This window comes from Curcuma longa, unplaced genomic scaffold (genome assembly GCF_044706935.1).
Source record: "Curcuma longa cultivar G26 ecotype Majalengka, Jawa Barat unplaced genomic scaffold, ITB_CL_G26_1.1 contig_6161, whole genome shotgun sequence".
NCBI lineage: Eukaryota > Viridiplantae > Streptophyta > Magnoliopsida > Zingiberales > Zingiberaceae > Curcuma > Curcuma longa.
The window spans coordinates 5477-19254 of NW_027434587.1; the positions used below are offsets into that span (position 1 = coordinate 5477).

At 34.1% G+C, this 13778-nt stretch overlaps 1 pseudogene; it reads left to right on the forward strand.

Moving 5' to 3' along the window:
- Positions 1 to 5530: 5530 nt before the first annotated feature.
- Positions 5531 to 12772, forward strand: LOC141819425 (homeobox-DDT domain protein RLT3-like; annotated as a pseudogene).
- The last annotated feature ends 1006 nt before the right edge of the window (positions 12773 to 13778 follow it).

The following is a 13778-nucleotide window of genomic DNA, read 5'->3' on the forward strand; positions in this document are numbered from 1 at the left end:
CGTCAGGGTGAGCAAGATTAGGAATTGCGGTTGTCGTAGGCTCGCCACAGCCACTCCGCCGCCCATTGTGGTGGTCCGCGTCCGCCCATCCACGGACCACATCCCAACTGCAGCGAGAGAGCAGGTGGTGGCGCACACCTCTCATGGTCGCGTCCCTGAACATATGGCGGAAGATCCTGCCGGCCGGCGAAAGACTCACGGAAGCGAAGTCGTGGTCGCAACGGCAGAAGAAGAAGCACGCACGACCATCGATCATGTGAGAAGCCATCTTGCGGTCGGTGGCGTTCAGGGTTTTCCATTTTTTTTCTTTCAAAAAATTGAAAGGAAAGAAAAATTAAAAAAACAATATATAATGTGAAATATTTCATGTTAACTGTATAAGTAAATAATATATATTTACTTATATATATATATAAACTGATTTATTCCTTTTAATTATGAACCGTATAATAAATTAGGTGCAATCCCAATTCAACCTATTCATAATTAGTTTTGGAACAAGTTTGTCATCAATCGTAAAAAAATGCAATTTTGTAAACCATGAAATACGAAGAAACATAAACTCGCTCTAATACCAATTGAAATATTAAATCCTAAATAGTATAAGTTCTATAAAATCGGATAAGAACTTCAAATAGAAAATACAAAAATAAGGATCTAGTTTCTACCAATAATATGGTTTAACATATATAAACATAAAATAACGACAAGGAATCTGTTTGGAGAGCCAGTGTCCTTGTCCTGCAACGCCAACTGCTTGATCCCTGTGGAAGAAAATAAAGCGAAAGCGAAAGGGAGGTCTTCCAAGAGAATTAGGGTGACAGCACCGTAAAACCTTCGTCAATGGGAAATGAAGGTGATGTCAATCCCCCTAAATCCTCAGGGACCAAACTCTATATATAGATATCCAATCCATTATAAGATCATAGATAATAACCGAACAGATTGACTTATTTTATATATGTAATCTCTATCCGATAATCCTAGAATGGATTAATAAATTCAATAAATTTAATCCATATCCAATAATACCGGAACGAACTAACAGATTCTACATATTTTAATCCACATCCAATAATTCGAAACCCAATAAACTTTAATTAGATCACTTAAATGGGTTCGGTTCGTATCCGCATATACAAATTACAATTAAGCCCACTTTTAAGAAATTAAATCCAACATCTGTAATATTTTTCTGCCATCAATTGATTTCTCTTACATATCAATCTTGTACTATTGTTAAAGTTTGACTATTTAAATAACAATTGGCTGTCAAAAGCTACAATCGACTACTAGCCAACAATCAGTTGAGCACTTGAGTTGAAAACATTCTGTTTGCTCAAAATAGACCATCAGTCGATTGCTCAATAGCAACACTCAATTAATGCCACTTAGTCAGATTGAGTAGTTGAGTTGAAAATATTCTATTTGCTCAAAATATATCATTAGTCGATTGCTCCATGATAGCAATAGACTAATGTCACTCAGTAGGATTGAACAGTTGAGTTGAAAATATTTTGTTTGTTCAAAATGGATCATCAATCGATTGCTCCATGACAATAATCAACTGATGCCACTTAGTTGGATTGAATAGTTTAGTTGAAAATATTTTATTCACTTAAAATGCTTAATCAGTCGATTACTTCATGCAACAATCGATTGTTAAGGTTACTTTGTAAAATCCTAATTCGAGGATTTACACACCAATCGATTGATCAACCCCATTAGTTGATTGATGCATAAATCCTCATTTTGAGGGTTTGGCTCATCAGTTGATTGCTCATTCATAGCAATCGACCGTTGAACCCTAAAATAGGGTTTTGTATAGTTAAATCTTCAACCACAACCCCCCTTCAATTCTACCATATCAATCGACTGCTAAATATTAACAATCAATTGATACATTATTTTTGACCATTCTAATGACTAAAATATACCTAACTTCACTGCTTTCGTCCCATAAGTACTTCGTACCAGATGAATTTCCTATTTCCCACAAGTGAGTTCTATAATTATTTAATTTTAAATACTATTAAACATCAAAAACCACATATCATGATGGGCATGATTGTACCACCACATTCTAAAGTGCATCTATTTGAATTTAAATTTTAAATAGAAAATGACCATATAATTTGGACAAAACTATAAATGATATTTTTGAACCATTTGATGATTTTATATTTAATGTATTTATATATTCAGATTCAAAATTTAACAAGAAAATGATTATTTTAATTTTTTAAAAAATTATTAGATGGATATAATAATTTTGATCAAAATTTATCATATTTTCAAATTTATATTTCATCTTTAAAAATAATTTCCTCTTAAACTTATAAAATTTTATATCACGTTAGTTTTTATTATTTTTAATTTATTTTGTGATATTTTTAATTTATCTATCATTTTTATATTTTATAGTTTTAAAATTATAAATTTGAAATTTATAATATAATTATATTTTTTTTTAATTTTTTTTGAATTGTTCATATATTTTTTAAAAATTTTATAACTCATATAGTAACCGTGGTCAAAATTTTTTACATGAGTCTATTTAAGTATATGTGTTTTTTTAGGTGGGTGAAGATGCTAACATGATTAAAATGGTAAATTTGTAATACTAGTGTGAGCGCCCTTTAATTGATAAACTTATGGTGGTAAACGAGCAAATCCTAGTCAAGCTTTATGTTGATAAAATAACTAAGTTAAGTTAAACATAATAAAAAATGAGTCAAGTTATTAAAATAATTATTCAAATTTGATTTCAAACTCTCAATTTGAACTAGTTTTATTGTTTAAAATTTTTATATTTTAAATTTGTTAATGAGTTTAATATTATTTGAGAGTTTATTTGTCCATTGATAAGTTTGGTAAGAACTTTATTAATGTACAAGATTCACAAACTTTTTTTAATGAATATTACTCGTGAATAGCTTATAATATTTATTCATAAATAGTAATGAGTTATGTGTTGAAGTTTGTTTATTTAATTTAATAAATTGTTTAAAATTTTTATTTAATTAGCTTTATGTATATTGAACGAATCTTATTATATCGAACATCAACTTGTTCATAAATGTTTGGTTTACTTACCATCCTAGATGATAAATCCCAGTCAGTCTCATGGACTCAATCCCTGGGGGCCGGTCCGATCCCACGGAAGTTTCCCACCAACCACTAGGGTAAATCGGGAAGCGCAAACGGCGGCCAATCTAGATGCCCAGCATCCTTTGATTGCGTTCCCCATTTGGAAGAAAATTCCTGCAAATACGCCGTAGCTGGGGATCGAACCGCGGGTCCCTAAGTTACAATCCGAATGTCCTACCATTGCACCATTGCCCCGGGGACACTTACCATCCTAGATAAACTAACAAGAGGTGTCTCTTTGATGATTCAATTAAAAAAAACATTGGACCAACTTTAGACCAAAGCATTTACGATCGAACTCAATTCCATAGAAGCGTGCATTCACTCTTCTCCATCCCCGAAGTATAGTTAAGTTGGTTACAACAGAGCAGAGTTGCTGAAATAGACAAGGATTGAATCTTGGCAAAGCCGAGGTAATGTCTTCCTCCGTTGTGACCAGCTGTAGCTTTTCGATTTACCTCCTCATAGATAATCATGATTCGACCGTATGAGACCACTGGAATGACAGATTCTTCTTTTGATAAAGTGCATTCACCCCTTCCTGCAATATCTGTCCAAGTAAGCAGAGGAGGAGCATGAAAATCACATTACAACTCATTCCAATATTTCCTTGGGCTTAATTTGTCTCGGGCCAAGATGCCGTTTGTTTCTCAGTTACTCCACCCTTATGATGGGCCAGTTGCGGCCCAATTACTCTTGGGTTCATATCAGCCGTTCAACCTATCCTCTACTCCAGATCGAAGGCCTCAAGCGATTCCATGAAGGTAAGTCTATTTCTTAAAATATCGAGAAATGTGGGGGCATTTCCGGTCCCGCCGCAAGATCAAGATTCGAGAAATTTCAGTTAACCCCAAGTTGTTTCCTTTTTACAAAATGCGCTTTGAAGTATTGCAACTATCAAATACCTTGTATAATTTTTTATATTATTAGCATTATTTTTAAAAAGCCAAAACTTTGGGCGGTTGAAATGAATTTTATTTCTAAATATGGCAAAAAAAAAAAAAAAAAAAAAAACCCGACAACAACGACGAAAGGTAGATAAGGCCACAAGGGTAGTAGCAGGGTTTTGGGCGTTGAAAAGGGCGCGGGAGATGAGACCGTTGCCGCTGACGCACCACCATTTCTCAACGCTTCCCGTTGATTCTCCGCCATAAACCCTAAGCGTCGCAACGCAATGCTCACTCAGCCCAACTGAGACTCCCCAGCCCCACAGCCCCCTAAATTCTGTCTGCATGCGGTCGTTGCCGGCGGAGTACTCGGATTCCATCACTTCGACGGAGCTCTGTTAGCCTCGACCCTCTTTACTCTTCCATGTAAGTTTCTGTTGATTCTTGCCATTTCTTTACTTGGTGTCCTAGTGCTCGACTTGGTTTCCTGGTCTTTCGAGTGGTTTCTTACTTCGGCGAGTGTTTGAGTGGGTGTTCTGTTGCGCTAGAGAATTGGACAAAGTAGTTGCTTTTTATTACTCGGTTCCGGAGTCTGTATTTTGTGTATATTGTAGACGGTTTGCTTTGAAATAATGGATAAAATGCAATATTTGCTGTGCGAGTTCATGGATATATTCGAGCTTCTTTACTTGAAATTTCTTTCCATGGTTGCTCAAAAAATGACTAATTTACCAAAAGAAGATTAAAAAAGAAGTTTTGTGTTCCATTTTCTAGATCAAGTATTTCAAAAAAAATTGTTTTCTTGGTTTTCTTCTTTTGCAATTAATCAGTCTATAATTAGAAGTGTATTCGAGTTTAGTCCATAATCGTTTCTTTTTCTTTTCCAGGACATCTGGTTTGACTTTTACCAAATTTTCCTTGGTGTCTGAGTGTTTGACTCGATTTGCAGACTTTTTGGTGTCTTTGCGAGTATTTGAACTGGTGTCCTGTAATGTTAAGAAATGGAAAATGATGCTTTTTTACTTGCTGCTGGATTCGATAATTTGTCATTATTCTCGATGACTTACTTTATGCGAGTCGACAGAGAATCATCAAAAGGCAATCTTACTTGTGCGTGTAGATGGACGTCATTAAGCTTCTGTAGTTCATCTTTTGTCCATGGTCACTAGAAGCGCCTAATTGTTAAAAAAAAAAAGAAAGAAAGAAAGAACACATTTTATTTTATTTTTGTTGTGTGTGTGTGTTTGTGAGATATTCTTTGCACTTAACATGTTGATATCCAGAAATTTGTCAGAGCAAATATTTTGTTTGTAAAATTTAGATGAATTCAATTTTGACTAATTGCTTCCAAATATGTTTTGTAGTATACATAATATTTTTTGTTAGATGCTTTAACTGTTCAAGTACTCAATTGGAGAAGAAATACAATACATGCACTTACTTTTGCAAGCTGGTTTATGATTTTGGTTTGTCTATGGTATATTTCTAGGATGATGGATATCAATGGTACTGATGCAGATAAGGACAAGGGAATAAAGAAGAAGACTGCAGTTCAATTACAATCATTGGAGACATTTTACTCAGGTTCTAATTCTGAAACTTAATTAAGTCATTGTGCTCATCCCCTGTCCGCAAGGAACCAGGTCTTAGCGTTTTTTATTGAAAATATGATATTTTATGTAGAGGAGAAATGTCCCAAGCAAAACAAAATAGAAGAATATGCATCCACACTGGATTTGACATATAAGAAAGTTTGTATCTGGTTTACTGAGAGGAGAAGAAAAGAAAGAAGAGTGTTTGGTGCTTCAAATTCTTTTGTAAAGAGTTTTCTTAATGGAGGTAATTTCCAAGCCTCAAAATCCAATTGTAATTGCTTTAGCAAAATTTTAGAGCTTTATCATTGCCTGAATGCCACATAGTTTGTTTACATAGCCAGAACAAGACTGAGATAGAGAACCTGCAGGTTGTAGCGGAACAGACATGACCTCTTCTAGATGTGTTGTTGCTAAGATAAACAAAATTGTCAAACAGAAAGGTAGATATAAGACATTAGAGCAGCTTGTGGAAAGTCATCTTGATGGTAGAAAAGACCATTCTGAAAAGAAGCACATTATTCATCTACAAACATTGCTTTCTAAGGATTATATTTTGAAGAAAACTTACCGTAAAGATGGTCCTGCCCTTGGAAAAGAGTTCGATCCTCCACCTGGAAATGTGTTTGGCCACTGTGCAGGTATGTCTTGCTCTGTTCTAAATCTGTCTAAGTTCATTTATTTTTTTATACTTTGTGTTAGAAAATCATTGGGTCAGTGACGATACATATTTATAGTTACATTACTAGATGCACGTAGCTAAAGAAGTGGAAAAGTCACTAAGTCACTAACGCTTTGTTTGGGAGGAGGTGAGGGAAGGGGAAGGAAGGGTAAATAAAAGGTAGGGAACTTTGAACCTTGTTTGGAAAGGACTGAGGGCAGAGGAGGGAAGGGTAGGGAAGGGTAAGTTTTAACCTTCCTTACCCATGAAAAGGGAGATTTTCTTACACTCCAATTTGGGGTGTAAGGAAAGGGAAGGCAACTCTAAATATTGTTTGTTCCAATTTTATTCCTATTTTAAAATATTAATTTCCAAATAACTTATTTAATTTATTTAATCTAATTATTTTAACTAAATATGTAAATAACTCTAAATATTCGTTGTTTCAAATCACTATCACATGTTGCAACAATATAACATTTGTGATGTTTTATGGAAAACTTGTAAAACAAAAAAAATCAGTAGAGTAATACCTTCTCAAAGCGATGTACCAAAGCCCGCACGTTGAACACGTAGTTCACTTAAAATATGTAAATTAAATTTATGAATATAATCTATTAGTTAATCTAATATAGTAATGAATGATACGATGAACTCTTCTATAAAAGAATTATTTTTTTATTTAAAAAAATTAATTTGTATTTACAAAATAAATATTAATATTATAAAAAAATAAAATCATTGTCTAATTTAAAAAGTGAGGATATTTTTATAATTTTATATATTTAGCCTTTATTCACTTTCCATTCTTCCCAAACAAAATAACACATGTTACGTTAATGAACCTTTTCTTCCTCCCAAACGAGGGGAACATAAATACTTTACATCCCTTCCTTTCCCCTCCCTTCCCTTTTCTTCCATCCAAATAGAGCGTAAGGAACCAATATGTTTTAGTTAAGAAATGAAGCATTTATTTGGCATAGTTTTGTTTTACAAGCTTCAGTCAGTGAAGAGGAGATGATCACTCCTTATTAAGGAAGGAAAGTAAATCCTCCTTAGTTAACTTGAAGTTTCCTTTGCATTTAAATGTTAGGCGGTCTATTGGAAATGCATTCTCATAGAATACTTTTACTGAGATTGAATAATTTGGACTTTTAACAAAGCAACTCAAAAATGTTTATTTGTTTTGTTATGTTGGCTGTATGAAGATAAAAAGGTACTAGAATCTTTCTTAAGCTTAGATTTTGAACTATGTTGGATGGAACAATATGAAAAAAAAAACAAGAATGTGCTTTCATAATGGTGTAAGTTTGATGGTTAGTAGATTCTACTATTTAGTAGTTGTTTTAAGAAGGTGTTATAGGCCGTTGATACGTTATTAGCAGACAAAACAAACATTGTAAAGCCGATGCATAAGGTCAACTACATGAATCTTCTCCCTTCATTGAACTCTATACAAACTATATCCTTATAATATTCAAATTAATTCAACTCATTTATCATTTTACTGTGACTAATATTTTCTGAAGCCTTTCTCTATCCCTTGTTCTGTATCCCTTACATCCTCCATTCTAGTAGATTCAACTTCAATTATAAAATTCATCATTGAGCATATCCATATAATCTCAACCATGGTTTAAAATTGTTGGACAATCTTTGCCGGAGAGATTTATATTTTATTGAATTACAATACAATTCAACTTATCTGAAGAGATGGCTTGAACTGATAATTTCAAGCTGCCAATAGGGGTTGGTGTGTCCCGATTACCGGTGCTAAATCAACCAAATGGTTGAGTCGCCGAGTGTCGAATCGGGCGAGATGCCGAGTGCCGAGATGGCCAAGTCACTGAGTGTCAAGTCGGTCGAGACACCGAGAGCCGAGTTGGCCAAGTTGCCGAGAGCCGAGACAAGAAGCCGAGTGCCGAGAGTCGAGTCGAGGCCTGCGTTCAACGCAGTTTCCTTAAAACAGATTCGTCCCCTCCGGCGGTGCTTAGAGGTTACGACAGACGTCTATTTCCCAGGATACAACGACAGAACCGCGCTATCTACCAAGCACAGGTAGATCGCGGCGAACTAAGGTGTACCCGAATGCTAACACGAGTGAGAAGATGGGAGAGTGGTGGTGGCTTCTCTAGATAATTTTATTTGCTCAAGAGTTGGACTCTTATATAGGATCTTCTTCCTATACGTTTATTCATACATTATACGTTTATGCAATCAATATGCATAACGTTCATGCATTGCATTTATGTATGAACGTTAATTTGAGCAAAATAAATTATTTCCATGTGGCAAAATATTGGTTTATTTGCTTAGGCAATTTTGTCCTGACCGGTCCGACATTCTACATGCGCAGGTCGCGCTCGCACACAAGTTGCCTTGTAGGTAGTGCAATCCGGGCCCTGGATTTGCACCCTAAGCATTTATTCACAACATCCATTCTTGTGACACAATATAAACCAACAATTATACATTGAAACTTCCAATGTGGGACTATACTCTCATTCACAAAAGAGCCTCCTTCCACCACCTTTTATTTCCATTCAAATTTCCAACAAAAATTTTGACCCATGCTCGACCAGAACGATATGATTTTGATACCGTATTGTGCCGTACCGATACAATTTTGGTACTTTTTTTAAATTTTTAAATATAAGTGTATATTAATTTTATTAATATTTGATTATTAAATATGCTCACTAGTGTTGTTATTTTTTGAGGTATTGAGTTTATATTTCAATATTTTTTCATAAGATAATGCCTATTAAATTTTTATAAACATTATTATAAAACATAAGTACTCAAAATTGAAAAATAAATCTAAAATTATTTGAAAGGCTCAAAGATGATTATAAAATTATTTGAAAGTCTTAACTTATTTTTTGAATGTATTTATAAATTTTTAAATTTTTAAATTTATTCAAAAGGTTTAAGAATTATATTTGAAAATTTTTTAGATTATTTTAAATTCACATTCAAATTTTAATATATATTAAAATTTTAATAATTTAAAAATTTAAAATTTTTTAAAAATTTAAAATAATTTTAATATTTTATAACTATTATTAATAATATGTTATGTTTATAATTACTGTTAGTTTATTTATAAAAAATCTATTTTAAAAATAAAAAAATTAAACCTTAAAAGAAATCATAGCAACAATTGCAAGAGCTGCGACCTCACATAGGCCACTCGTGGTTGCAGTCAAGGATTGAAATTTTGTGCTGCATCGGGCGATACGGGCGAAAAATTTCGTTCAGGCACTGGCACCGGCACAGGAATTCCGGCCGGGGAACGCCTCCGGAGGCGTCGCTCGGGCTCGGTGACGCCTCCGGAGGCGTCGCACGGCCTCGACGACGCCTCCGGAGGCGTCGCGAGGCCTCGGCGATGCCGCCAGAGGCACCACTCGGAGCCGGCGACGCTCCGCGCGTACCGATCACATGATTTTCTTTTTTCTTTTTGTTTTTTAAAACTTAGGGTTTAATTAGGTTTTAATAATCAATTCCTAGTTATAGTTTAAAATTATAATTCGGGATAATTTAAATAGGTTTTATTAAAACCTATAAAATTATCAAAAAAATTTATTTCTTATTTTTAAATATTTAAATTAAATTTTTTATTTTAATTAATATATTTTATATTTTAAAAATATCGAAACTATACCGGCACGGTACGATACGGTACCGAAATTGTATCGTTCCGGTCCGGGACCGAAACTTCTGGCATGTCTCGATATTTTAAACCTTGGTTGCAACACCTTTTGCACCCTCGTGAAGAGTCGCCACGGGGTCGCGACACCCTTGAGACTTGGCGATGACCACGAGGTTGCAACAGCCTCGCAACTGTAGTGCCGGTAGGATACTAGTGCTGGCCTTGTGTCGGAACGGTAAATACTATCGGTTTTGAGCGGCACAACTCGGTATTTTAAACCATGATCTCAACCGAATTTATCTTATCATGTATTGGAGCTACATGTAATTGCACTCTGACTTTTATCTTTCATTTATCTACTCCACATGTCCACCTTAGCATTCTCATTTTGCTATATTAATTTTTGGTACATGTTACTTTCTAATGTCCCAACACTTTGATGCATCAAGTATGCCAAGTAAATAAGTTGCATGTTTCATTGGTGAGGGCCAGCATGGTAGACGATATGGGGAAAGAAACAAAAGCATAAGCCTTATTAACTATTAAAATTTCCAAAATCAATAAGTTGAACTCTCCTAGTCTATCTTTTTAAACAAATTGAGATGTCATTGTTATTGCATTTTTTTGAATATGTGTTGATATTCTGTTCAGATCTATGTTGAGATTTATTAAATTTTGAATATGTTCTTCTTACGTATTTTCATCTTATTTGAACTTGATAGATTTCTGGAGCTTCGGTTTTCTCATGGCTATTATCCAATTCCCAAAAGGAGAGAGGTACTTACAATCTCCCAGAACTGGATAATTAAGTTTTATCCAATATTAACATGACTTAACTAACTTGGTTGCCACTTCTTAGTAATTGCAACATTCTTCAAACATCCATACAATTTTTGTCACTTAAATGTAGTTCATACAGCTTATGTGACTTTGTTAACTTCAAGTTTTGGCTACAATTTTCTTAAGGATTGCCCAGTTTTTCTTACTCTGTCTTTATACATCTAGGTTTTTCACCAGCTTAGTTTAGGAAGTTTGTTTCACTGTTTATCTAGTCAGCCATCAATGAGTAGGATGCCTCTGTCCTACAATAAGTTTTTTAAAAGTTCAAAATATAATGAGGATGATATTTTATGATTTCTACAAATCCATCACTGACCATGGGGTGAACTAAATATCTGATCTTATTTATCATCTATCCAAGTTAGTTGAAAAAAGTTGGTGTTGGGGACATGAATATTGTTCCACCATTTAATCCATCTTAACATTATCATCATGAGAATTTTCTTTGGCCTTCATCTATTCCTTATAACTTATCATTTTAGTTAGATTATACATCTATCTTAACATTCTCATCTTTGCCATATTAATTTTTGTTCGTGTTCATGTCTATTGTCCATCACACATCTATTCTTTTGCCATCATCAAAATTTTGCAGACATTGATGTCTTCAGTGCCCACCTCTAGGACTTCCCATAAAAGCAACCCTCCTGCGACAAAGTATGGTATGGGCAAGGGTTTGATGACCGTATGGCATGCAACATTGGAGAAAATCTTCATGATGATGTAAATTGCACAGAGGGTGGTAGGTGGATGCGCTCAAGATTCAATGCTTCTCAAAGGGCTACTTCGTCTTATATTTTAAGACAGCCTCAGCAGAGAAAATCATGCATGGTAACTGTTTTAATTTTATAGCATTTTGATCTTTGCGTAATAATTTCTATGAAAATGGATTTGCTACTGAACCATCATATTTTCCTGAAATATATTTCTTTGTTTATAATTATTTCAGAGACATAGCTATCAGAAGAAGTCACGAGATAAGAAAAACCAAGCAAGAAAGGTACCTTGCTCCTATCTCATAGGTCATGACTATAGACACGCACACGGACACACGCATATGTATGTTTGCATTTAGCAATTTTGCCTATCAAGTAGCTAGTTATTCTTCTACGCATTTCTTATTCTTCTACTTGCATTTTCCTTAGATTTGTTTCTCAAAATTCAAGTCTCATCTAAAAATGTGGTAAATCAGGAAGAATCTCATTTGAAGGATTGCATACTTTCACTTGATGAGTCTTCAGAACAGTCAAAGTGAGCTATTGATTGATGATGAGGAGCTAGAACTTTTGGAACTACAGGCTGGACCTAACCCGTGTACTGCACATCTTACTTCAAATGGAAGACATGGTTTTCCCCTGTGTAAAGGTTTATTTGCTTCTCTAAGCAACACTTAAATGAATCAATTTTTATATGGCACTACATGTGATAACTTTGTACTTGTATCATATAGATTTACTGGCTAGGTTTCCACCACAAATTGTAAAAATGAAGCAATTGTTTTTGATACGACCATGGAATTCTTCTCCAGGACTTGTTAAGAAAATTTTCAAGGTAAATGCCTTTTGTTACTATGTACTATAGAATTTGTGGAAAATGGATTTAAAAGCACATTTTATTGTTTTTCACATATAGATGGACATGGACTGGTGGTTTCTGGTGGCATATAATGTTTCATTCTGCCTGGACAGGTTTTGCAATTTTTACATGGTCAATCAAGAATTACTGAAGTATGCCCCTTTACTGTTGACCAGTTTACTCAGGCATTTCATGACAAGGTTCTCTTCTGAGTGTGGCTCTTTTGTATACTTGCTAATATTTAGATGTCTAGTTAGTGTAGTATCTGACATGCACATTCCAGGACTCTGTGCTGTTGGGAAAAATTCATATGGCACTTCTCAAGATGCTTATGCTTGATGCTGAAAAGGAGATGAACTCTGGATCTCCACCTCTGGCATCTAGAGTTTGCAGGTTTTTGGTGTTTTTGAACTTTGTACGTCGCTAATCTGTCACGCATAATATACTTGTGATTACTATTTCTCCATGTTGCTTTTTCATTTGCCACTAATCAAGTGAGAGTAGTAGCATTTCTTTTCTTCAACTGTTTGTGTATTTGTTTCATAGTAGGATAAGCTAATAAATGACTGCATGTATCCTTTATCTAGATATAACCTCAATTTTAACAAACAACTAATACATCATATACTTTGAAACTATAACAAGTTACTGTTAAAATCTTTGTTAGTGTGGGCTTCTATGGCTGTTCTAGGTTGGACTTTTTTTACAACATATCATCAAGTCAAGTATAGCCTCAACTTAAAAAAATATCTAATATGTCGTATACTTTGGAAATGATAACAAGTTATTAACTGGTGTAAAAATTCTAATGACTATTAGTGATATTAGATGGCTGTGCTAGTTGTTTTTGTTTTTTTTCTTTACGACATAGCATCAGGTGAAGTATATCCTCAACCTTATACAAAATGAAATATGTATATACTTTCAAAATGATGAGTGCCAGTTACTAACTTGTATAAATACTGTATTAGTGAGCTTAGATGGTTGGATAGGTTCTTTTTTTGTTCTCTAATTCACAACTTATCATCAGGTCAGATCAAGAAATCAAAGACGAAGTCAATTGAAGTTATACAAGATAGTTTTGATTCAAAACAAACTAATTCCAGCCAAACCCATCCTAACCAAGTATTCTCTTTTCTTTCTCTTGCACACAACCCATTAACTTCAACAAAGCTTTAACTCCTGCTCATGGATGACATTCTTGATGCAAACAAGGAATAGGCATTGATTAGAATTTTGAATTTTATTGATTTGCAGTTGTTCTATTTTAGGATTAGATATCTTTTGATTTGGTTATAGAGCCTTTAATTTTGTTAGGATTTTAAATGGATTAATTTATTTCTGAAGAAGTATTATTTTTTTTCCTATTTTTGTAGGAATAAAGTCTCTAAAATTCATCGTTTGTATGTAATAATGATTAA